Source organism: Erpetoichthys calabaricus, chromosome 3 (genome assembly GCF_900747795.2).
Source record: "Erpetoichthys calabaricus chromosome 3, fErpCal1.3, whole genome shotgun sequence".
NCBI lineage: Eukaryota > Metazoa > Chordata > Cladistia > Polypteriformes > Polypteridae > Erpetoichthys > Erpetoichthys calabaricus.
In genome coordinates, this window is record NC_041396.2 from 8,244,223 (window position 1) to 8,269,432 (window position 25,210).

The 25,210-nt window shown below is 39.5% G+C and overlaps 2 long non-coding RNA genes across 4 annotated transcripts in view; both read left to right on the plus strand.

Annotated features, from left to right (window-relative positions):
• The window catches only part of LOC127527032 (uncharacterized), a 105,630-nt gene that overhangs the window by 26,842 nt on the left and 53,578 nt on the right, over window positions 1-25,210 (plus strand). Inside the window, exon 2 of one of the 3 annotated variants that reach the window (XR_007934390.1) lies at window positions 799-820. This is a non-coding gene — a long non-coding RNA (uncharacterized LOC127527032). Of the gene's footprint in view, window positions 1-627; window positions 821-25,210 lie in introns of all 3 variants that reach the window. The other 2 variants (XR_007934388.1, XR_007934389.1) reach the window with 2 other exon arrangements.
• LOC127527048 (uncharacterized) overlaps window positions 18,317-25,210 on the plus strand; it is a 9,355-nt gene continuing 2,461 nt past the window's right edge. The window contains exons 1-2 of the long non-coding RNA XR_007934413.1: window positions 18,317-18,345; window positions 22,648-22,678. This is a non-coding gene — a long non-coding RNA (uncharacterized LOC127527048). The remainder of the gene's footprint in view (window positions 18,346-22,647; window positions 22,679-25,210) is intronic.

Sequence of the window (25,210 nt, forward strand, 5' to 3'; positions counted from 1 at the left end):
TTGCGGTGCATGGCTACTTACTGTCTCTTAAGGTGAGTTCGGGTCACTAAAACCCTGCAACATCCAAGGTTGCTTTTGTGATGAATTCTTTTAAGAAGATGGAAGGTTTACATCTAAGAAGATGTACCGACCTGTTCATGTGAAGTATTGGACTTGGGAAATGTTTGGACCTTCTGCCCATTAAGCACGGAAGGGCAGCGTCCACATATCTCAGAATAATTTTTCTCTTAAATCACAGGCACGTAGTGCAAGGTTGTCAAGCAGGTAGTTTACCCGAAACCACTGCAGTAGTACTCAATGTATCTTTACTTCTTAAATGTTAATGTTTTACTGTTTAATAATTTATACGCTTCTTATATATTCTTCAAATTCTTTTATCAAAATGTTTTACTACTTAATAACTTAATTTATAAATACTACATTTTATTTTTTTCCCTAGCACTCAGTGAGTGAAGCCACTGGGTAATCAGTGTAGTATATAAATTATTAAACAGTAAAACATTTAAGAAGTAAAGATACATTGAGCAGTACTGGAGTGCTTTCGGTTAAAGTACATTTTAAAGGTGCAATAACACAACAGATAAGTAGCACTAACAGCAGCTTAAATGTATTTGGATCATCTCTCAGTAGCAGATCCCTTGTGAAAGGTGCTACACGACCGCTGTGGTATAAAAATTAAATTTTCTATGCGATCCTGCAAATTTCTGCCTGACAACCTTGCACTACGTGCCTGTGATTTAAGAGAAAAATTATTCTGAGAAATGTGGACGCTGCACTTCCGTGCTTAACGGGCAGAAGGTCCAAAACTTAACATGAAGAGGTCGGTACATCTTCTTAGATGTAAACCTGTGGTGTAGCGGGTCCACAGCGCATGATAAAAGGACCATTTTTAAATAAATAATCACCGCACTCACAGCTTAGCGAGGGGGCGTGGTAGTGTGGCTGAAGCGGTTCTCAGGGCGATTCGCGGTGTGGGCGTTTCTCACCTAAGTGCACAGGTGAGAAACTGTCCACATCCGTGATTGTTCCTGGGGCCGCTGATTTGCCACAGCTGCCATGCCCTCTTGATAAATAGAAGTGCGAGTTGGATAGAGGGGAAGGAAAAGAATGGAAAGAAAGAACGGACAGGAGGTTGCGGGAGGAAAAAGCAGGAAGCATTGGGGAGAGAGAGAAAGCCGGTGCGGGACAGCGAACGAGTGAAGGCTCACATGCAGCTGTGCAGGCAGCCTGGGTGTTTGGCCGACACCCGGGGCATAGTAGTTGTGGTCGCTCCCGCAGAGTTTGTTTTTATGAAGGTTGGGAGTCGGATGACTCTCCGCGTAAGGCCGCGTAAGGCAGCGGGAGTTGGGACTTGGGACGTGGTGTCCCCAGCGTGAGAGCCTTGGTCGTTGGGGAATCCCAAGTCGCTGTTCGTAGAGCTACCGGAGCCAGGGATCGGTAAGGCAACCGACCAGCAGGAGAGTGGACAGAGGGCCAGTATAATAATATATTCTGTGGTCATACGTAATTTCCGTTTCGCGTGGTCATACATAATTTCCCTTTCAAACGCAAAAAGAATTTTATATATATAGATATAGTGAACAGTGAAGTCTTCAGCATGACTTAAGCCCAGAATGTTTGCATGTGTAGTCAATGCATAGTTACTGTTTATTACCAAATGTTTCATAAGCCTAACAGCTTACTCTAGCTTATATTCCTTAAATTCTAGAAACTGTGAAGGAATCTGGGAGTTATTTATTTCTTCTAGCAGTCAATTAGTAATCGCCTCATTGCTTGTGTAAGACTTGTTTTCTTTTTTTTTTTTTTTTTTATAAATGTTTGAATCAAAGGTGAGGCAAAGTTTGTCTCCTTTCCTCACCAAAAATAACCTTAATAATCTTTGAAGCAAAAGAAGCTTAACATTCTCTCTGACAGTTATAAAGGGCTCACAATATGAATATTTTAAGGCTTAAAAGAGTGGATAAAATTGTGCTAATCTGGTTCATGTTATGAAATGAACTAGTTAAAGAAACACGTTCAGAAACAGTAATGGTTTAAGAGTAGTTGGACACAGTCGTTTGGTACAACGATAGCACAAAAGATTTCAAACTGCATAGCGTGTAAACGTAAAGTAGGTAGCTAGTCAATAGAAATGTAATACAGTGTTCGTTACTATCAATATTATTTTACATATATTAATTTATGAGTAAGAACAAATTTTAGTTCCTTTAAAAAAAGAAAAAAAAAAACAAACAAATGTCCAAAAAGCAAGACCTTCGCTGCAACTGTTTTACTTGGTTCCTTGTGGGTAGGATTTTAAATTTTGATCCACCCATCATCACTGTCTTGATTTGTCACAAATATCCGTCACCTTTCTCTGCAATAACCAGGATTTGTCTAATTTACACTTTTGTCAGAACAATAGAAAATAGCACCTTTATAATTCTGAATGACCTTAACGCTTGCCTTACACCTGCTAAAATGTGCATCCAACATCCATAGATTCTCAAATGGAAAGGAGGACTTTGACTGGTCCAATATCTCCTTTTGTAGCTGAGTGGTCAATGCTTTCACCGTGTGCACTGTCCACTCATACCAAAGATGGATTTTGAATTTTGTACAGTCAGTCATGGCATTGAACTGAAGTTTGAAGAAATACTTAACTTTACACATGTCTGAGCCAGCAACACCAAAATCCACAAAATACAGAAGACTATTTGGTAAATAAACTGTGCAGTGATATAAAATAAAATATAATCAGAGGGTGATCTGATTTGTTTCTTTTGTTTTGTTGGAGCAATATACACAGTACGCAATTTATAATAATTTATTTGAAGAAGTTAATTTATTAGAAGCATATTTTATTAACTTTTAAAAAAATTTTCTTTAACATTTTTATTTTTAAAAGAATCTTTAAAACTATCATAAAAAATGAAACTGGTATAATTCTTAATAAATGGTATAATTCTTCCTAAATATACCTTGACATATTTAAAATAAAGTGTGTTCAAAATTCTATACATAATATACAATACACTTTACTTGTAAACAAGTATGCTTAAGTACAGTAAAGCCAATTTCCATTTATATTATTTTAAAGTATACAAAAAATACACCAAACTGTGCTTGTCAACAAGCGTATTTAAGTTCAAATAAGCTCAAGTATGCTAAAGAAAACTCTCATCAGTTATTAAAGTATAGAAAAAATACACCAAAACTGAACTTGTGAACATGTATCCTTAAATTCTACTATGCATAAGTACACTAAAGCAAACTCAAATTTATAATATACTGTTTTAAAGAACACAAAAAATACACCAAACTGTGCTTGTCAACAAGCGTATTTAGGTTCAAGTAAGCTCAAGTATGCTAAACAAAAACTCTCATCAGTTATTAAAGTACCCGCCTTTTAAGGTGACCGACTTTTATCCTCAATTGTGAATTTCCCATTGGGATTAATAAAGTATCTATCTATCTATCTATCTATCTATCTATCTATCTATCTATCTATCTATCTATCTATCTATCTATCTATCTATCTATCTATCTATCTATCTATCTATCTATCTATCTATCTATCAATTTGTGTGTGCTCCATGTGTACATCAGGCATGTAAGTGTAGGGTTTTATATAGTAGGATAGAAAAAATACACCAAAACTGAACTTGTGAACATGTATCCTTAAATTCTACTATGTATAAGTACACTAAAGCAAACTCAAATTTATAATATACTGTTTTAAAGAACACAAAAAATATACCAAACTGCACTTTCAAACAGGTATACTCAAGTTCCAGTATGCTTAACCTGCTTAGCTTTACTTTTTTTTTCTTTTCAAAAAAACAGGTAAAAAAGCATTGCATTTTATTGCTTATTAAATTTCAACTTTCTACTGTAAAATGCTCCAAACACTAAAACTACAGAGTCAGAAGTGTAGAAATCATAATAATAATAATAATAGTAATAATAATAATGTGAGCAACACGCTGCACAAGGACTCACCAGAATCCGTTTCAGTTTCACTGTCTGAAGACAGACACGCCGCATCATCACTGCTGATGAGGAGCATTTCTTATGAGATGCCATTATGAGGCTAGAAGACACGTTTACACCATTGCCAGGGAAACACTTGGGCCCGACGCTTACTTAAGGTGCTCAGCACTAACATTGTTGGCACTTTCATGGCCCGAGTAATCTTCAGGTTTTACACAAGACACATCTTCACCATTGCCTGAGTGAATCTCGAGAATAATGGTTTTAACACTGTTTCACAGCCCAAATGACGCTTGGGTCTAACGCTAAGGAGGTTAAGTACACTAAAATGCATTTCCAATTGAAATGTTCTTTTTTAAACTGTACAAAATTACAATTAACGTGTGTTTGAAAAAAATGCACTTAAAAAAATATATTACATTATTAACACTAGAATCCCTGAAGCCTACGAAAAAAAACTAGGTATCCCGGGCCACCTTAAATTCCTTCACACCTCTCCTCATCAGCGTCTTTTCTTTTGTAAATGTTTCGATCAGCAATATACTTTAGTATGCTATTTTCTCACTAGGGATGTCATCTCCTCACTGTTACTGATCACAGGCTCTCTGCTTACCTTATTCGCCTGAACTGTCTATAGACTCCTGTATCGTATTATTATCGGCCTAAGCCAGCACATCTTCATCACTAAGACTCGCGCTCTTCTCTAAAGTGTCTTTGGACAACATACTTGGGGGCAGATCACGCACAGCACCAGCTTCATACAAAGTGACTTTAAGCTCAGTCCCATTATGCTCCATATTGTCCAGCTCTCTTTCATACTCAGTCTCACTGTTCTCCTTGAGTGGAGCGGAACCGCCCGCCAACACTATGGATTCATGTTTGCACTGTGCTGTCTTATGTCCAGTTCTGCCACAGATAAAGCATTTGAGAGGTTCAGAAGTGACAAATACTGTAGGTGCTATGTTGATATCTTCATTCATGTTTTTTAGAATCATAAATACTTGTCTCCAAAAGAAAACCACATTTTAATTCCTTCATTTTACAACTAAGTGCAATCAAAACTAAATCTGACATAATCTGCCATTAACGTCGTAATTCCTTCTTAGCAAAGCATCGCTCTTTAAAAAAGGTGGAACATTTGAAGTGATTACTGTCTTAGCTGATAGCTGCAGTACAGAAACTAATGCACCAATAATAACAACCTGTTCTTCAACAAATGTATTAATACAAGTTTCACCACTTATAAAAACTACTACTGATTTGTCCATTGTTGTTTGGTATAAGACATTTAGGTAACCGATCACTTTTCCTACTGCCACAACAGACACTTCAGCCGAAACCTGAAGGTCTACCAGGAACTTTGCGCCAAGACAGATGGAAAGATTATGAAACGTTTTCAGCAACGAGCCAGGCACCCTGCCTTTGGACACAACTATGGCAGAAACCGCCATAGCCATATCTTAGCAATAAAAAACACCATTAATAAGTACAGTATGAGGAAAAGGTCTAAGAATAAAAGAAAATATATATATAGAGAGAAAAAAATACCAAACTTACAAAGATTCACCATGACCTAACCAGACCCACCCCAGACAGTACTAATCAACCAACAATCATAGAGAGCAAAATAAACTGCTCCAAAAAATTAAAGGAATACTTTGAAAACACATCATATCTCAATGGGAAGAAAAGTCATGCTGGATATCTCTACTGATACGAACTGATATGGTATTGTGTTAGGAACAAAAGGATGCCACATTGTTTGATGGAAATGAAAATGATCAACCTACAGAGGGCTGAATTCAAAGACACCACGAAAATCAAAGTGAAAAAATGATGCGGCAGGCTAGTCCATTTGGCACAATTTTCATTGCAGCAACTCCATGTCTTACTCAGTAGTTTGTATGACCCCCACGTGCTTGTATGCATGCCTGACAACATCAGGGGGTCATGCTCCTAATGAGACGATGGATGGTGTCCTGGGGGACCTCCTCCCAGATCTGAACCAGGGCATCACTAAGGTCCTGGGCAATCTGAGGTGCAACCTGGTGGTGTCACATGCACTGAAACATAATGTCACACCCAGAGGTGTTCTGTTGGATTTAGGTCAGGTGAGCATAGCATGGGGGGCAGTCAATTGTATCAATTCTTTCATTCTCTAGGAACGGCCTATATACTCTTGCCACATGACGCCGGGCAGTGTCGTGCACCAGGAGGAACCCAGGAACAACTGCACCACCATAGGGTCTGACAATAGGTCACAAGGATTTCATCCCGATACCTAATGGCAGTCAAGGTGCCATTATCTAGCCCATAGAGGTCTGTGTGTCCCTCCATGGAAATGCCTCCCCAGATATACCATCACTGACCCACCACCAAACCGGTCATGCTGAACGATGTTACAGGCAGAGTAACGTTCTCCACGGCTTCTCCAGACCCTTTCACATCTGTCACATGTGCTCAGGGTGAACCTGCTCTCATCTGTGAAAAGCACAGAGCGCCAGTGGTGGACCTGCCAGTTCTGGGATTCTATGGCAAATGCCAATCGAGCTCCATGGTGCCAGGCAGTGAGCATAGGGCCCACTAGAAGACGTCAGGCCATCAGGCTTCCCTCATGAAGTCAATTTCTGATTGTTTGTTCAGAGACATTCACATCAGTGGCCAACCTACTAGATGTCATTTTCATGCCCAAAGGAGCAGATGCCGGTCATTCCTACTGATAGGTTAAGGATCTTCTACGGCCCTGTCCAGCTCTCCTACAGGAACTGCCTGTCTCCTGGAATCTCCTCCATGCCATTGAGACTGTGCTGGGAGACACAGCAAACGTTCTGGCAATGACATGTATTGATGTGCCATCCTGGAGAAGCTGGACTACCTGTGCCACCTCTGTAGGGTCCAGGTATGTCATCACACTACCAGTAGTGACACTGACCATAGCCAAATGCAAATTGAGTAACAAAACAGATAATCAGGGAGAAATGTCAGGGGCTTCCACCTGTTAAACCACTCCTGTTCTCGGGGTTGTCTCATTGTTACCCCTCTTGTACAGCTGTTGTTAATTTTATGAACACCAAAGCAGCTGAAACTGATTAACAAGCCCCTCTGCTACTTAACTGTCTAGATTAATAGCCCAGAAGATTCATTGACTTGATGAGATACTCGGATTTGAAAGTGTTTCTTTATTTTTTTGAGCAGGATAGATAGATAGATAGATAGATAGATAGATAGATAGATAGATAGATAGATAGATAGATAGATAGATAGATAGATAGAGATAGATAGATAGATAGATAGATAGATAGATAGATAGATAGATAGATAGATAGATAGATAGATAGAACTTTATTTGTACCCAATTTGAAAATATACAGTTGATAATAAATTGTAATTGTAATAATTGTTGGGCTCGGGTGGGGGTGGGGGGGTCCTTCGTAACCACTGTGGTCTGAGTCACCACCGTTCTCTTCTTCAATGAAGATGTTCCACGCAAGATCACCACAAACATTTTAAAAAATGTAACCACTACACATTTCTTTCTTTCTTTCTTTCTTTCTTTCTTTCTTTCTTTCTTTCTTTCTTTCTTTCTTTCTTTCTTTCTTTCTTTCTTTCTTTCTTTCTTTCTTAATAATGTTATTCATTGTGCCAAGACATGGACTTAAGGTTAGGGTTAGGGAGGCTAAGGCTGAGGCTATGGATGTGTGTTGGTATCTGGAGGCTGCCAGTTCAAATCTGGTTACTGTCAGAAGAGATCCTACTCCATTGGGCCCTTGAGTAAGGTCTTTAACCTGAAATTTGCTCCAGGGGTGCTGTACAAAGGCTTACCCTGTGCTCTGATCTCCAAAGTTCATTCAAATAGACAGTTTCCCCATAGGAATTAATAATGTACATCAAATAAAAAAAATCAAAACAAAATATGGAGCTGTCTGCACCTTATGAAGGTTTTTGATTCCATCAGATTAACTAAAGAGCTCTGGGCTGTACTGGCTAAGACAGAACACTTCTAGCCACAAGGCCACTGACTTCACATTTGTTCTTCAGGATGTGATCCCGGGAGATTCACCTAACTCTGTAGATCTGTAATTATAAAAATTGATGTAGATAGTCTAAGACATTGATCCTGAATAAAATTTCAAGTTAAATGCAAAATAATACAAATGAAAAGGTGCGGCTTCACAAAACTCGCTTCAGGTCTATGGTGACACAATGAACATGAGTAATATTGAAATAAAAGCTTTGAATGTTCTGTGAAATAGCCACAGTGTAAGCTGATGCAAATTCAGGAGTTGATTCTTTCTCTCACACCCTTGACATTTTTGCATCATGTTGCTATCTACAGAATAAAAAAATGATAATCTTTAAAACTTCAGTGCTCTGTGCTTATACATCATGTTCAACTCCCTTGCAGTTCACCCCATGGTCGCCCTGGCTCTGTTTGCTACAATTGCTGCTGAGTTAAAACTTTAACCAAAAGGCCTCATTCTTCTTCATTTCTATGAAGCTGCTTTACAACTGTGGAGTTTTTGGGCTATTTTTGCCCTGATGGTTTTCTAATGATGGGTATCCAGAGTGACACATGAGGTTCTTTTTCTTTTTATGGAGTTTGATTTGAAATTTATAAAATAGACAGTTCGATGGTATTCTCAGTCCACCTAACATGAATGAGACCAGCTGACTTCTTAGGTTCTTTTTTAAGTGTGGGATATGAAGGAATATACAATACAATACAATTTATTTTTGTATAGCCCAAAATCACACAAAAAGTGCAGCAATGGGCTTTAACAGGCCCTGCATCTTGACAGCACCCCAGCCTTGACTCTCTAAGAAGACAAGGAAAAACTCCCCTTGCAGGGAAAAATATGGAAGAAACCTTGGGAAAGGCACTTCAAAGAGAGACCCCTGTCCAGGTAGGCAGTGGGTGTCAAAAAGAATGGGGTCAATACAATACAATACACAGAACAAAACACAAGTAATCCTTAATACACTATAACAGTAAAATAAAAATATTACAAGTACAGAGCAGAATTTAGCAGTAGATGATATCAAATAATATGATCTGCATATGAAGGGTCTTTCACCTCAGCACCTCAGGTGCCCTCAAGGAACCTCAGCTAGAAGAGGAACAGACTATCCGGCCTGTCAACAACACGAGTAACAATTAGACAAAGGCATTCAGTTGTAAGCTTTTACTTGTTAGTCAGATTTATTTTAATTAAAAGCAATAACAGCAACTACAGTGCTCTCCATAATGTCTGGGGCAAAGACAACATTTTTATTTGATTTCCCCCTCAACTCCACAATTTAAAATTACAAATCAGACAATTCACATGTGATTGAAGGGTATGTTGCAGACTTTCGTTTAAAGGGATTTGCAAACATTTCAGTCACAGCATGTAGAAATGACAACACTACTATACTCCTACTATTTTAAAATATATTGAGAAGTCAACTTTTACATTTTGGAAAATATATTGCAATATGCAAACATGACTGTAATTTACATATTTTACATTACATTTATGTGTATTATGCCTTTCATCATTCAGTGTTGTTTACCTGGCTGTCAGCCCTGTTTGTTTATAATTATCATTATTAGGATACAATGAAGGGTTCAAACTGCACAAAAAATAACCAAACAAGAGGTAAGCATAAAAGTAGAAATACTTCTAAATGCTTAATAAATTTAAAACACATACTGCTGTGCTTTTCTAAAGGCAGAATAAGAGAAGGCAAAAGAGACCATCTAAATAAATATAAATCAATTTTTATCACTAATTGTGAATTTGGCTGCAATAAAAACCTTCATCCACCATGGCTCCTCAGGACCGAGTTTGAGAACCACTGCTCTAGTGTCCTTCCTGTTCGAACACCCATTGAGCTGCATGGGAGTTGCAGTTCTGGTAGGCAGCCTTTTTATTGTCATCGGGTGACACGAGGGGGAGATGCTGGAGGGAGATCACGATGAGGTTCCACTTGACCTGAAAGGGGCTTCCTCGATGTAATGTGATAGACCTGAGAGTACTTCCAGGTCTAAGATAAAACTACCTGGTGGACATCGTCCTGGTGAGGTGGAGTCAGCTGAAAGAGGAATAAGCTCACCTGGGACGAGTGGAGAAAAAGGAAAGAACAGAGTTGTGCTTGTAGTGTGGTTATTATTACCAAGAAGCCTTTTGTTAAGGTAATTTTTATAATAAACCTGTCATTTGAATCTGGGACTTGTGTCACTGTGTGTGCTACAACACCCCGTACTGGTCACACAAGCAGGACATGATGCACCACAAGGAGTGCTGCCAGATGTTTATTCCACTTCAGCCACTGCTCAGGTCATGATATTTGGCATCCACTCCAGTCAGGCCCACTGCTTTCCCAATCTTTGTTTTTTTCAGTATGTCTGAGACCTGCACTTTCGAAAAATGTAACATCCTGAGCTCATACTAACTGATTTATTTATATTTATTGACTTACTGTATTTTACTTTTTCTTAGGTTCTTTGCCTTGATCGTTTTAGAACTAAACGTCGTCTCTGCACTTTAAAGTGCATCATTTATACTCTTTTGTAAAACTCCTGTAATAAAGATTTAAATAGTCCAAGGGCGGTACGGTGGTACAGTGGTAGCGCTGCTGCCTGGCAGTTAGGAAACCTGGGTTCACTTCTCGGGTCCTCCCTGCATGGAGTTTGCATGTTCTCCCCGTGTCTGCATGTGTTTTCTCCGGGTGCTCCAGTTTCCTCCCACAGTCCAAAGACATGCAGGTTAGGTGCACTGGTGATCCTAAATTGTCCCTAGTATGTGCTTGATGTGTGGGTGTGTTTGTGTGTGTGCCCTGTGGTGGGCTGGCACCCCGCTCGGGATTTGTTCCTGCCTTGCACCCTGTGCTGGCTGGGATTGACTCCAGCATACTCCCTTGACCCTGTAGTTAGGATAGAGCGAGTTAGGTAATGACTGACTGACTAACTAAATAGTCCAAATAGTCAGATTTTGTGAATTACTGATAAAGAGCCAAATGCTTCATCATGTGCCCATCTTACACACCAATGCAAATTATTGAGATCACATTTTAATTTTATCATTGATGTATTTGCATAGTCTGAATATATAAAAGTGCATAATACACCCAAGCATTTAGAGATCCTGTGAACTCATCCTCTGAAACAATCATCAACATGTTCGCTGTGAAAGCAGTTTGCCTCCTCGCCACCGTCACTATGCTTGTTGCAGTTGTGGCTGCGGTGAGTATTATTCTACTATTAAATAATCTACTAGACAACTCTTTCCATATTTCTAGTCAGTTTAGCTCATTCACTCTAAACTTGAAATGAGTATTGCAGAGTCTTCTCAGACATAGCAGTTAATTGAATGAAATGTTTTTAAATTTTCAATTTTACATGCTGTATAAACAACTATGGAGTTAGCAGGAGAGCAGTGCTTGTGTACATTTAACATCTGCAGATGTTTTTTAATTGATTTTAATCAGAAACAACTGACATTCCATCAAACTTAACAAATCAAAGCAAAATTCAACCCCCACCAAAAAGAAAGAGAGAAGAGCCAGCAACTGAAGCTACGCTATAAAAGGAGGAAGAAAGGGAGGGTATCGTTTTCCCTGAAATGGAAGCCTATTCTAAAATGTTATTGATTAGATCCTGGCATATTTTTAAAAAGTTTTGAACAGATCCTTTAAGTGAGAATTTTTCCAATTTCAAGTAGCATAGAACATCAGTCACCCACTGACTTAAGAGTGGTGGGGTGGGATTCTTCCAGTTGAGCAAGATAAGACTACGTGCTAATAATGTAGTGAAGGCAATAACTGCTTGTTTGTCCTTCTCCACTGTAAGCCCATCTGTGAGCCCACCACACACAGCTGTTATTGGGTTAGGAGGGATTGTGACACCAAGGCTGTCTGATAGGCATCCAAAGATTTTTACACAAAATTTTGTTAATTTGGTACACACCTAAAACATGTGGCCCAGAGCAAGAAGCAAGATGGAGCAATATGGTATCGTTCACAGGTTGAATCTTGCCCTGGGAACATTTTGGACAATTTGAAATGAGATAAATGCACTTGATAAAAGATTTTAAGTTGAACGATTGAATGCATTGCACATATGGAGCTCAATTGTATATTTGAGAGGGTGGAAAAAGGTGGGTATCAAAAACCATGTTGGGTACCACATTCTACTCTGAAATAATGTTGTTAATATGAACTGAGGCTTCTGGACTGGTATAAAGTAGTTTGATCCAAGCACATATGTTTGGGCTGAACCCAAATTTGTGCAAAGTGGTGAAAAGATAGTCCCTTTCAACCATATCAAATGCTTTTACTGCATATAAAGATAATAAGATCTCTGGGGTGTTAGCTTTAATGGGTGAATGTAGAATGCTCAAAAAAATTAAAGGAACACTTTTTAATCAAAGTATGGCATCAAGTCAATGAAACTTCTGGGCTATTGATCTGGTCATTTAAGTAGTCAGAGGGGGTTGTTAATCAGTTTCAGCTGCTTTGGTGTTAATGAAATTAACAATAGGTGCACTAGAGGGGCAAAAATGAGACGACCCCCAAAACAGGAATGGTTTAACAGGTGGAGGTCACTGACATTTTTCCCTCCTCATCTTTCCTGACTGTTTCTTCACTCATTTTGCATTTTACTGGTCAGTGTCACTACTGGTAGTATGAGATGATACCTGGACCATAGAGAGGTTGCACAGGTAGTCCAACTCTCCAGGATGGCACATCAATACGTGCCATTTCCAGAAGGTTTGCTGTGTCTCCCAGCGCAGTCTCAAGGTCATGGAGGAGATTCCAGGAGACAGACAGGCAGTTACTCTAGGAGAGCTGGACAGGGTCATAGAAAGTTCTTAACCAATCAATAGGACCAGTATCTGCTCCTTTGGGCACGGAGGAATGGGATGAGCACTGCCGGAGCCCTACAAAATGACATCCAGCAGGTCACTGGTATTAAAATAATCAGAAACAGACTTCATGAGGTTGCCCTGTGGGCCCGACGTCCTCTTGTGAGCCCTGTGCTCACTGTCTGGCACCGTGGAGTTCGATTGGCATTTGCCATAGAATACCAGAATTGACAGGTCCACCAATGGTACCCTGTGCTTTTCACAAATGAGAGCAGGTTCACCTTGACCACATGTGACACATGTGAAAGGGTCTGGAGAAGCCGTGGAGAATATTATGCTGCCTATAACATCGTTCAGCATGACCGGGTCTGGTGGTGGTTCAGAGATGGTCTGGGGAGGCATATCCATGAAGGGACGCACACACCTGTACAAGCTAGACAACGGCACCTTGACTGCCATTAGGTATCGGGATGAAATCCTTGGACCCATTGTCAGACCTTATTCTGATGCAGTGGGTCCTTGGTTCATCCTGGTGCACGACAATGCCCGGCCTCATGTGGCGAGAGTATACAGGCAGTTCCTGGAGGATGAAGGAATTGATACCATTGACTGGCCCCCACGCTCGCCTGACCTCAATCCAATAGAGCACCTCTGGGTCATTATGTTTCGGTCCATCCGGTGCCGCAGACTGTCCAGGCGCTCAGTGATGCCCTGGTCCAGATCTGGGAAGAGATCCCCCAGGACACCATCTGTCATCTTATTAGGAGCATTAACCCCCCCCCCCCCCCGACGTTGTCAGGTATGCATACAAGCAAGTGGGGGTCATTCAAACTACTGAGTATGATTTGGAGTTGCAATGAAATTTCAGCAAAATGGACAAGCCTGTCACATCATCTTTTCACGTTGATTTTTGGGGTGTCTTTGAAATCAGCCCTCTGTAGGTTGATAATTTTCATTTCCATCAAACGATGTGGCATTCTTTCATTCCTAACACATTACCATATCAGTCCATAGCAGTAGAGATAGCCATCAGGATTTTTATTTTCCCATTGAGATCTGATGTGTTTTCAGAGTGCTCCTTTAACTTTTTCAACAATAAAATCCCTAAAGCCTATGAAAACAGTTGTAATGCCGGGATGTAAATTCCTTTTCACCTCTTCCTCTGCGTCTTTGTTTTGTAAAAGTGTCAATCAACACAAGAAGCAAGCAGCATGCTATCCCATCCTCCTCCACTGCCGCAGATGAAGATCTCCCAGCTCAAGTCTGTTTATTTTGGACTGAGGTGCCTTGAGTTGTATCTATATTACTAAACGACAGTTGTTTATATGCACGGACGCAGGATGGCGGACGCAGGATGACGGACGCAGGAAGACAGATGCATCGAAGCGTACGCGCACTGTGACTCAGCGCCCCAGAGTCAAACCCAGAGGCTTCCCAGACTCAGTAGGTAGCGACCAAACAACACAACACAACCTGTAAACTAAACTTGACGTAAAGCGTGTACGCCAACAAGTTGCCATGGTGACATATTTAAACATTGAAATAGAATAAATAGACGCCTCATGACTACCAGAATCGTACGTCAACGTCGCCGCCATATTTTGAGTGGCACTGCGGAGGAGTGAAGTAATGAATAATGTGTTACTTGGGATTGTACAAACCACTGTACGCTCCAAACCAGATCTTGGGGGATTACATTTCATAGGTATGGCTGAACAATTGTTTTGGTTATATTTGGCTGTTAGAAAATCCCGTTTTATAATCTTTACTTTAGCTAAGCCAGGCTAAGCTAGCAAAGCTATGCATTTATGTGCTCAAGTTAGCCTCCAAACAACATTTTGGCTAAACGTATTTAGTCACTATGTAGATTGTTGTTACCTGTTAACATGTCTCAAACTTGATGATGTTTTTTCTCAAGGAGCACACTGAGGGAACACAGTTTGAAATTGACAGCCATCATTTTATGCTCATGTCTTTAGTTGTGTCTGTCTTCCACAAACTAAGGCTGCACCATATTGCCAGACTGAATACTCATCAAATTACAAGATCTGAGTGAGCGAGAGGAGTGTGAAGGCAGTCCCCGATATGTTACTTATATGGGAGGAATGGTTAATAATAATAATAATTATAATTATTTAATAATTGCCATTATTAGTGTATAAATGGATATTAATAATTGCATTTAAACGATTCGCCAAAATCTGTTGTATGTAAACGATACTGTTTTAAACGTTATTGTTTTTTCATCAGAAAACCCGGTTTCCACGTCTAACTGTATTAGTTTAAATGGCACTTTTGCCACTCGCAGTAAGGCTCACGTATCGTGTCTACTGGGAAACACAGTGAATGCAGCGTCTATCTATATATGTGTATGTATTTAAACTTGAGGTAGTGGTGACTACTGACAGTGCCAGCAGTCAGCTACTCCACAGTGCCTGCGGTCAGCGGTTCAATTATGATTCCTAACAGCAAACAACTTCTAGCTAACAACACACTCATAGAAAAACAAAAATGAGACTTCATGGATAAAAACAATGAACGAAGGCGCCTACAATGCGCTTCTGAAACATCAGAACCAAACGAGTCATGGTTCCAAAAAGAAACAGCTTTACTACAAATATATTTCTTTCATTAAATGAAAACTTTCCCAGGACGCTCCCACCCTCCATGATCTTACATCCCTACAAAGATTGGAGGGAACAGAAAGTAATTGCCATTCTTGGATTTGCGATTCTTTAGAGAATCGGGGTTTACTGGTAGGGTATATAATATATAGTTATTTCAAATACATACCTTTCATGTGTGTTTGGTTTCTACAATGATCTACGTAAATGTTGGATGACTGGAAATGTGAGGCAAGAAATGTTGAACACATAACTAAAACAGAAACTTTTTCCATGTTATAGTAATAATGACGTGAAGTGTATAATGTATGAAGATTTTAGTGCAAATATCAAATAAAGACTTTCACAATTGGTATGACAAAACACTACGGTGGGCTGGCGCCCTGCCCAGGATTTGTTCCCTGCCTTGCGCCCTGTATTGACTGGGATTTGCTCCAGCAGACACCCATGACCCTGTAGTAAGGATAAAGCGGGTTGGATAATGGATGGATATAACAAAACAAGTGTGCTTTTATTCAAGAATATAACCAAAGAAAAAGAAAACATTCAATTTCCATTTTGCTGTCAATGAGTTAAAAGCCCAAGCTAAAATGTCCATCCACAGAAAGTTGACATGTCTCCTTGGATGTTGCAGAGGTAAGAATTGCTGCATTATAACCAAAAGGTTGCAGGTTTGAGTCTGGGTGTTCCTCATTTTGAGTAGTGAGCTGCTATTATTATTACTATAATATAATAAAAACATACATTTGATTTGAGTCTGTAACACAAGGTGTACATTTTGGCTACTTTAAGAAGTTAGCATTTTTTTGTTTTTTTCAGTTTTATTCTGTCAGTGACATTCATGTGGTGCAATGAACTTGACTCTCCCTCTCTGAATTGATGGCGTTTATCTCCATTCTTTTCACAAGAGCAGTGATGACCACAGTTGGTGCTGTGGTTGATGCCTGTTCAGAGCTATTTGTTGTAATGGCAATCAAAGATACAAGGCCCCGTGACCGCTGTCAGACTATCATGCGGCATTTGCGCCTTGACAACAAAGACACCCGTGTACAACGTGTGAAAAACAACATCTGCATCTGGAAACATTTTGTTCAGAACTGTGCTTTGAGTTACAACCCAGGGCAACATATTACTGTTGATGAGCAACTGTTCCAACCAAGGTCCGTTGTCCTTTCTTACAATACATCTCAACCAAGCCTGACAAGTTTGGTGTAAATTTTGGATTGCGTCAGATTTGGAGACAAAGTACACGTGAAATGCCTCTTCTTAGTTAGAAAAACATTCCAGTCGTCCCATTGCAGAAAGACTTTCCAAGACTGTGATCATAAAGCTTATGGAGTCGTTTCTGGACAAAGGCAGAGCGATAACAACAGATAACTTCTTCACATCACTTTCTCTGGCTAATTGAATGCTGCACCGCAACACAGTTCTGCTTGGCACCATAAATAAAATGGGACAGGAACTACCACCTGCAGTCATTTTAGTACACAAGCAATTCTTCACACTAGTGTTTAGATCAGGCAGTGCCATGCTGACAGTGTATGCGCACAAAAAGAAGAAGTCTGTCTGCATTCCCCGTACCATACACCATAATGTGGAGTACAGGCAAGATCGAAAAAACAAAACATGTTCAAGTGACAACTCGTGTTTAAATGGCATAGTGTTTTCAAATAGTGACATTTTCATGCATGGATGTGTGTGCTCATGCGAGAGAGAGGCAGAGACTGATTCGATGTCATTCAAGTGGCTACTGGAATATAAAATAAACACTTTCGCAAAGGTATAACAAAACAAGTGTGATTTTATTCAAGAAGTGAATAACAAAAATTTCAAGTGACAAGAAGATACCAAGAAGACGTGAATCACCAGCGTCTGTGTGTCTGCTTATATCCCTTAAGCGATATCTTTTACAGGTAGCAAAACTTTACACTGGGTGTTACAGACTCAAATAAAAAGTATGTTTTTATTATGTAATAGTAATAATATTAATAATAGTGGGACATCCTGAGGGTTCACGGGATCCCCTCAAGGTTGCTGGATATCATGGCCGGCCTATACACTGGTACTGTGAGTGCTTTGCAAAAATGGAGGCAGAACCTCTCTATTTTTCCCAGTTGATTCTGGGGTTCATCAGCGGTGTGTTCTGCTCCTACTCTGTTCAATGCTTACATGGACTGGGTATTGGGCAAGGTCGTGGGGTCCAGCGGCTGTGGGACATCTGTTAGTGAAGAAAGATTCACTGATCTTGACATAACTGACGATACTGTGATCTTCACTGAGTCAATGAAGGCTCTGATCAGGGCTCTCGAGAGACTGGCAAAAATGTTTTTTTTTTTTTATTATTAGTCATTCTGGGGTATTGGGTGTTGCTTGATGAATAAAAAATTAATTTAGATGATTTTAGCACAAGGCTTCAAAATAGCAAAATGTGAAAAAAGTGAAGGGGTCTGAATTCTTTCTGAATCCACTGTAGAAAGGTAATGTATTGACTTGGTGTTGATAATATTTAAGAGGTCTACATATCATTTAATTTTCAATATGTCAGCTTCTCCAGGAATTTCATTGTTTTTTCTTTTGGAAAGGGGAAATTGTTGTCTTTATGGAGCAGGTGGAGACATCCATTCTGTCAGTGAGGTCTACAAAATGTACGCAAAAATGCCAGCTAATTGATCACCATAGGCTTTTAAAATGCAGTGACACCAACCATGGAGTAGCTGCTCTCTTACAGATGTGAACATCTCTCAGTCATCTGAGTGCCCATTAGGGATTCTTTATTTTTAATTTATTTCATTTTTCGTGTGAAGATATCATTGATATAGAAAACTGAAGTCCAATGCTTTACCTTTCTGATCAGTCAAATGTTTTTCTCTTTCAGGGAGCTCCGAGTGGAATGTGCTTTCCTAGTAAGTTTTCATACATTATGAAATATGAACCTAATTCAAATTTGAACTTTACCTCGTTATTCAATATGATTTGTTCTGCTTGTTTATTCAGTGCTCTGCATAATGTTTGGGACAAAGACACATTTTTCTTTGATTTCCCCCTCTGATCCACAGTTTAAAATTGCAAATCAAACAAATCAGACGTGATTAAAGTGCACATCAGAGACTATCATGTTAGAGTGTATGCATACATTTCGGTCACATCATATAGAAATGACAACACTTTCTCTACATGGTCATGTATAATGCCTTCAGTAGAACTCACAATTAAAGAAGGCATGTGGACAACACTAGAAATGTGCGAATGCACAAAAAAATTCAGATACATGAAACTGTGAGTAAGCAAAGTTCTATGCACTTCCCCATTATAAATCTCAACTAATAAAGATTTTAACAAACATGCAAGTGCCCATAACCCTCCAACTCCTCCCCAAATTTTGCATATTTGAATATGCAAATTAACGTAAATAGCCCCTTCCATTCAGTGTTTTGTTAAAAGGCAATGGCAAACGCCAGAGAGCAGTCTCCATTTTAATGTCTGCGACTCCTCTCACAGTTTCAGGAACGCCACAAGCAAACACTTCACTTTGCAGCAAAGCAGTAGTTGAACTAAAACTAATCTCAAAACTAAACTGAGACTCTTTTTGATAAATGTTCTAATAACGGGCAGCCTCTCCCCACTTCTCACCAAGAGTGAGCATCAGGCTTTCTTCTGCTAGAAGATTCTCAAAACACAGGAATGTTGAATGAGAATTAAAAACTGCAATAAGCTGCAAACAGACTGCCTGTACAAAACATTCTAAGTTCCTGCTTTGCCTTTCAGCTTTCCCATAATACACTTCACTCCTGTCCATCTTGACAAAAGTTTCAGGATTCAGTTGTTGACCTGTCTGTCAGCTGAAAATGTGGCACCCCATATAGGCCATTTGTAATGTCTGTTCTCCAATAATGCAAAACTTGTTATGATTTCTCCTTATTTTCTGTCTTCTTCATCCTCTTCATCTTTTCCTACTTCTTTGTGTGGTTGGTGTGCTTGATCAACTTTCTCCATACAGCTTAGGCCTGCATCTCCTCCTTAGTCAGACTCTGTTCCTTCAGATTTTCTTTTACTTTATCCATCCTCCTCCACTTCGGCAACCCTCATTTTCTTTTCCATTCCCATCTCTCTTTTGCCCACGTATTCATTGTCTCTCCGCATCACATGTCCATACCACTTCAGCCATCTTTCTTATACTTTCGTAGATATGTCTCCCATGTTTGTTGTAACCACAGATTATCTAATTTCTTATTCTGTCCTTCTTTGTAACTCCACATAAACATCTCAACAATCTCATTTCTGCCACTTCTAATGTCTTCTCCTTCTGTGCTCCCTTAACTGCCCAGTCCTCACATACTTCTCTGGTACTCCTTTGCTTTTCATGCACCACCACACCTCTTGCCATGGCACCTTCTCCAAATCAATAAACTTCATATGCAAACCTTCATGTGTTTCCATGCTTCTCTATGAGCTTCTCAATGCAAAGACATTAGTTGTTCCTCACCCTGGCATAAAACCACATGCTCCTCCTCTATTGAGGTCTCACCCCTAAGCCTTCTCTCTTTAACCCTTTCCCAAATTTTCGTTGTATGTGGCATTAGCTTTATCCCTCTATATTTTCTAAAATCCTGAATATCTCCTTCTCCTTATACATGGGTACAGTCACGCTGTTCGTACACTCCTCTGATATTCTCTCCTTTTCAGATCTTCTACATTATATTCCACAACACATCTAGTCCTTTTTCTCCTAACCTCTTCCACATTTCTGCTGGCATTTCATCCAGTCCTGTTGCTTTCCATTTTCCATTCTTTTTAGTGCCTCCTTTACTTCTGCCCACCTTATTCTTGGTACTGGTACTTCATTTGAGACTCCAACCCCAAATACCACAATTTGATTGTCTTCATTCTTCTTCTTTTCACAGTACCTCTTCCAGCTATTTTTCATCCTATCGTTCTCATTTAAGACCGCACCATATTTTATCTGCTTTATCTGACTAAAATCCTTCCCAGCGTTGTTCCTCATCTTCACTATTCTAAAGGTCCTTCTCTTTGCCCCTCTTTTGTCTCCAATTTTTCATACACCTTCTCCAAACCTGTCCCCAGGCCACTGCCTTCTTTGCTTCCTTGTTTGTATACCAATACATTTCTTTATCTTCCACCCTCCCTGATTGGTACCATGTTTTATATGCCTCCTTCTTAGCCTTTATCATATCTTGCACACTTTGAAAATCGTCTTCCACCATTCCTCCACATATTCTCTTTCTCTTTCAATCTGTTCATAAGCTTCTTGATCTTTAAATCTCCACCACTTTATCCATGGTGTTGTTTGCTCTGGTTTTGCTCTCCTGCTGATTCTGATGTTCCAATCCATCACCACCACTTTATGCTGCACTGTCACACATTTATCATTTATGACTTTACACATCTTCTACACCTTAGAAAGTCTATTTGTTTTTCCAAAATCAGCTTTCACAAGTTGATTTAGTTTGTTTTCAAAGAATGTGTTAACTATTACCAAATAAGATGCCATGGCAAAAGCTACTATCCGTTCCCCTTCCCCATTTCTCTCCCCTACTTTCCACAGTCCATGTCTACTCTTCAACATCTCTCTACTGTTACCAACAAGCCTACTTAGATCACCACCAACAATCACCTTTTCCTCCTTTTGTACTGTGCTAAGCTCTTCATCCATTTGTGCCCAGAAAATATCCTTCTTCTCTTCCTCACTGCCCACTTGAGGAGTATATGCACAAATTACATGAACTACAGTCTCACCAAGGCCTCATCCTATCGATTCTCCTATTCATGCACACAAGACTATCTTTTAGTTGGATACTACTAGACCTGAAACATTTTTTCCTTGCTCATTTGCTCCACTGTACAACAATTTAAAGCTTCTTCACAATCCTGCACACCTCTCAGGTGAGCTTTGTCCATCCTCCACACCCATCTCTGACTTGCTAGGATGAGGTTGAGCTGCTCCTTTCATCTTAGACATGGAAGTACTTCCAGCGCCAGGACAGAACCTGTTGGAAGCATTTTTAGGTCATATATCCCAGTAGGATTCCCTGGTGGCCCCACAGAACACAGAAAGGCTTCTCCACTTGATTGCAGTTCCCAATATGCCTTGCGGCTGTCTATACAAGAAGCATCTCCCAGTGATCCTGGTACCAAGCAAATTGGGGGAACATATATTCTTAATACGTTGTCTCCCCCTGTTCTTGCATTATACTGGCCCATGTGAGCAATTCGTCACACCATCAAATCTGCCAAATGTCTTTCTCATTCCAGTCACTGTCTAAATATTCAGTGTTCCCACTCTTATCTTAAACTTACCCTTTTCTTTCCCGTCCCAAGTCTTCTTCTTTTGCTTTTTCTTGACTAAATTCTTTCTCTGGTCCCACCCATGGCCCAATAGCTCTGTTTTAAATTCAGTTCAATGTCATTACGGCATAACTGAGCAGTTTTGTTATTCTGCACTAAACTGCAAAATTACAGTGCTAAGAAAAGATAATACAATACAGTTCAAAAAGTATGTGGGGTGCAAGGCAGAAATAGTATAATATCTGTGTGTATAATTATCAGGACACACAGAGGATATGAGTTTCTCTTTGAAGAAGCCAACAGAAAATACAAAACTGTGAGCTTCTGCAGTCAGTGATAGCAGCGATGATTTGTCCAATGCTGTAAAAATGACAGCTGAGACATAAAATCGAGGTCCTGACTCTCTGTGCTCATAACAGATCCTTCGTAAAGAGCAGGGTGTATCACAATGTCCAGGCTAAATTGCCCACCATGGCCTAGAAAATCTGGTCCCTTCATCATCCCCTGTCTCTAATTGGCTAAGTATCTCTCACCCCTTCACCACGTTACAGTTAATGTGTGATGAGCATACTGCTACAAAAATGGCTGCTGTTCTACCATCCCGGTGGATGCTACACATTGGTGGTAGTTGTAGCTCCCCACTCACTATGTAAAGTTGAATAATGAGGAAAGTGCTATGTAAATATAAAGAATTGTTCTTTTTTCTTATTCTTCTTCTTATTATTATTAGTAGTAGTATTTGTGGTTGATGAATTTCCTGGGTCTCCTTCTTTGAGTCCACCTGAAATATAAATGTTTAAGTGAGATATCTTTGATTAATTTGTGTTTATCTTATTCTTTAGCAGAATGTTGGTCATTTCTTTTTCAGAGTATATCATTTTAATGCTTGACTTCTCTTACAGTGCTTGGAATACCATGTAAATAACATTAAAGGTAAGGCACTGATTGTGAAAGTACCATATGAGTCTGTCATTGTGTTTGCTCTGTCTGTGTCCCAATCATCTTTGGGTAACCTCCCTAGTGTGACAACAATGGGCAAAAAAGTTTGACTTTTATTTTCTACAAAAAATGTTATCATGTGTAACAGAAACACGTGAATGCCAAACTGTTAACAGAATCGCAGTAGAAGAGATAAGTCACATGTCCACTGAGGTACTTTTTTCAGATTTAGTGCACCTCCTTTGTGAAATTTGTTTAGTAACAGTTGCTAACTCACATAGGCACTGTTCAAGCAAACGTCAAAAGATTTATTTTGTAATATTTTTATGTTGCCTGTGCCTGACAGTATCACCTTCGCTATTCAGTGTTTGGTTAAAAGACAATGGCAAAAGCACATGAAAAAAAGAATTTCAGTGAATGTGAAGTGGAAGCCTGGAAAAATTTACTATTTATTGTCTTAAGCAGTGGTATAAACAGCAAAAGGAAGTTGATCAAGTGATAGCATAGCAGCGCTGGAAAAAGTCCAGAGAAGAGCAACTAGGATGATTCCAGGACTACAAAGGATAAGGAAAGATTAAACAGAGCTGAGCCTTTTCATTTGAAGCACAAGGAGATGAAGAGGAGACATGATTGAATTTTTTACATTATGAAGGGAATTAGTCCAAACGATTGAGACTGTGACTTTAGAATGGGTTCATCAAAAACATGGGTGCACAAGTTGGAAATTTGTTAATGGTAAATTTTGCACAAACATTAAGATGTTTTTCTTCACATGGCGAACCACAGATACATTGAATAAGTAGTGTGCAGCAGTGAGGTTGACAGTAGGATTTTAAGGACCTTCAAAACTTCACATGATGTTATTTTGAAAGAATTCAGTGGATAGAACTGGTGAGCTTTATTGGGCTGAATGGCCTGTTCTCGTCCAGATTATTCTAATGTGATGTTCTGTTTCCTAGACAGCCTTCCATTGAAACTCATAAGTGTTTTGTCAATACTTAAGTCACAATCGGGAACATAACTCTTCTGCATATTTTTGATGATCACCTCATACACATCCCACAGTATGTACAGCTTTGCATCTGGATGATTAACTTCATCATAGTCATCATGACTAGTGAAATGTAGGTATTTCGTAACGAGTGATAAACGATATTCACTCTTAACTTCATCAAAGATGGGTATCAATTAGTTAGTGGACCAGCACCATCTCTGGACTGGCTTTCTCACTATGAACTGCTGTATCAGGAGATTGAAAAACACTCACATATCATCTGCAAAGACAGTCTGTCTGCGACTGTGACAAGCAAATGGTTTACTGTGACTTTTCCGACACTGCTCAGTATACCGGTTTATTTCAGCATCTATTTTGTCCACCAAACTGTCATCGACAAATCATAAATAGTCCTGATAATCATGATCTACAGGCATCTTGATAGTGGGGTTACTCATAAATGGACAAGAGACTCAGCAGGATTGTCTGCAGTTGTAAGAAGTAGACTCCAAACACGAACACCACCGAAACAAGGCAGGATGGGATCTACCAGACAGGTGTTAGTTTCATTATCCATGTCAATGTCTGGTGATCAATTCACATCATCGTCACTTCTGTACAATTCTAGCAATGGTTCAGTTTCAGTTTGTTCTAAAATATGCTGTAGGGCTTTTCATTTGCCATTGTGTTTTTGGATGAAGGCTCTGCTCCAGTCATGAATATTGAAGAATTACAAAAGAGTTACCATGAAGTGGTAGAATGTATAGAAAAATTATTTTTTGTACCATGATGTTATTTCATCCACTAGATGACAGCAGAATACTGTCCCTTGAGTTATTTGGGCTTAACAATGTAAAGTGCATCATTACATGTTACCCTGAGTCTGACACAGGCTTAACTGTTGTAATGACAATCCCAACAAGCATAAAGAGTTGAGGCACCTGCAGGCAAACCACATATAAATGAAAAACTAACGTGAAGTATATACACATTAAGAAGGAAAAAAATGCCTTCAAAGACACGAGTGTCAAGAGTGACTGATCCAATATGGCGACACTTACGATTAAGTACAGGCCAGGCAAGAAGAGGCAGGTCCAGGTGGACAGACACCAGAAGTGATGTCAGAGGTGGTAGGGTTGTCAATCATTTTTTCTGTAGAGGGAAGAAGAAAAGAGATGCAAGAAAACAGCACCAAACTTCAGATCGGAGAGGAATTACCACCACCAGAGCATTGAAGCTGTCTCCAAGGCGTATGTGTGTGACACCATAGTTACATAAAATTCTGAGCCCAAGTCATTCTCAGAGTTAACATCAACTTTAGTTCTTTTCAGTTTGTTGTTTCATGTTTCACAAATATCTTTACTTTGTCTCTATTAGTCATTGGTTCACATTTCAAATTTTTTTTCTGCTTTTCTTACTTCAAAATCTTACAGGCAGTACGTTTCACTCTAAAAATGAAACAACTGTTTTCTGATGAGAATTGAGGGTCTTACATTATCTTAAGAAGGTAATCGGACTTCTTCACATTCTTC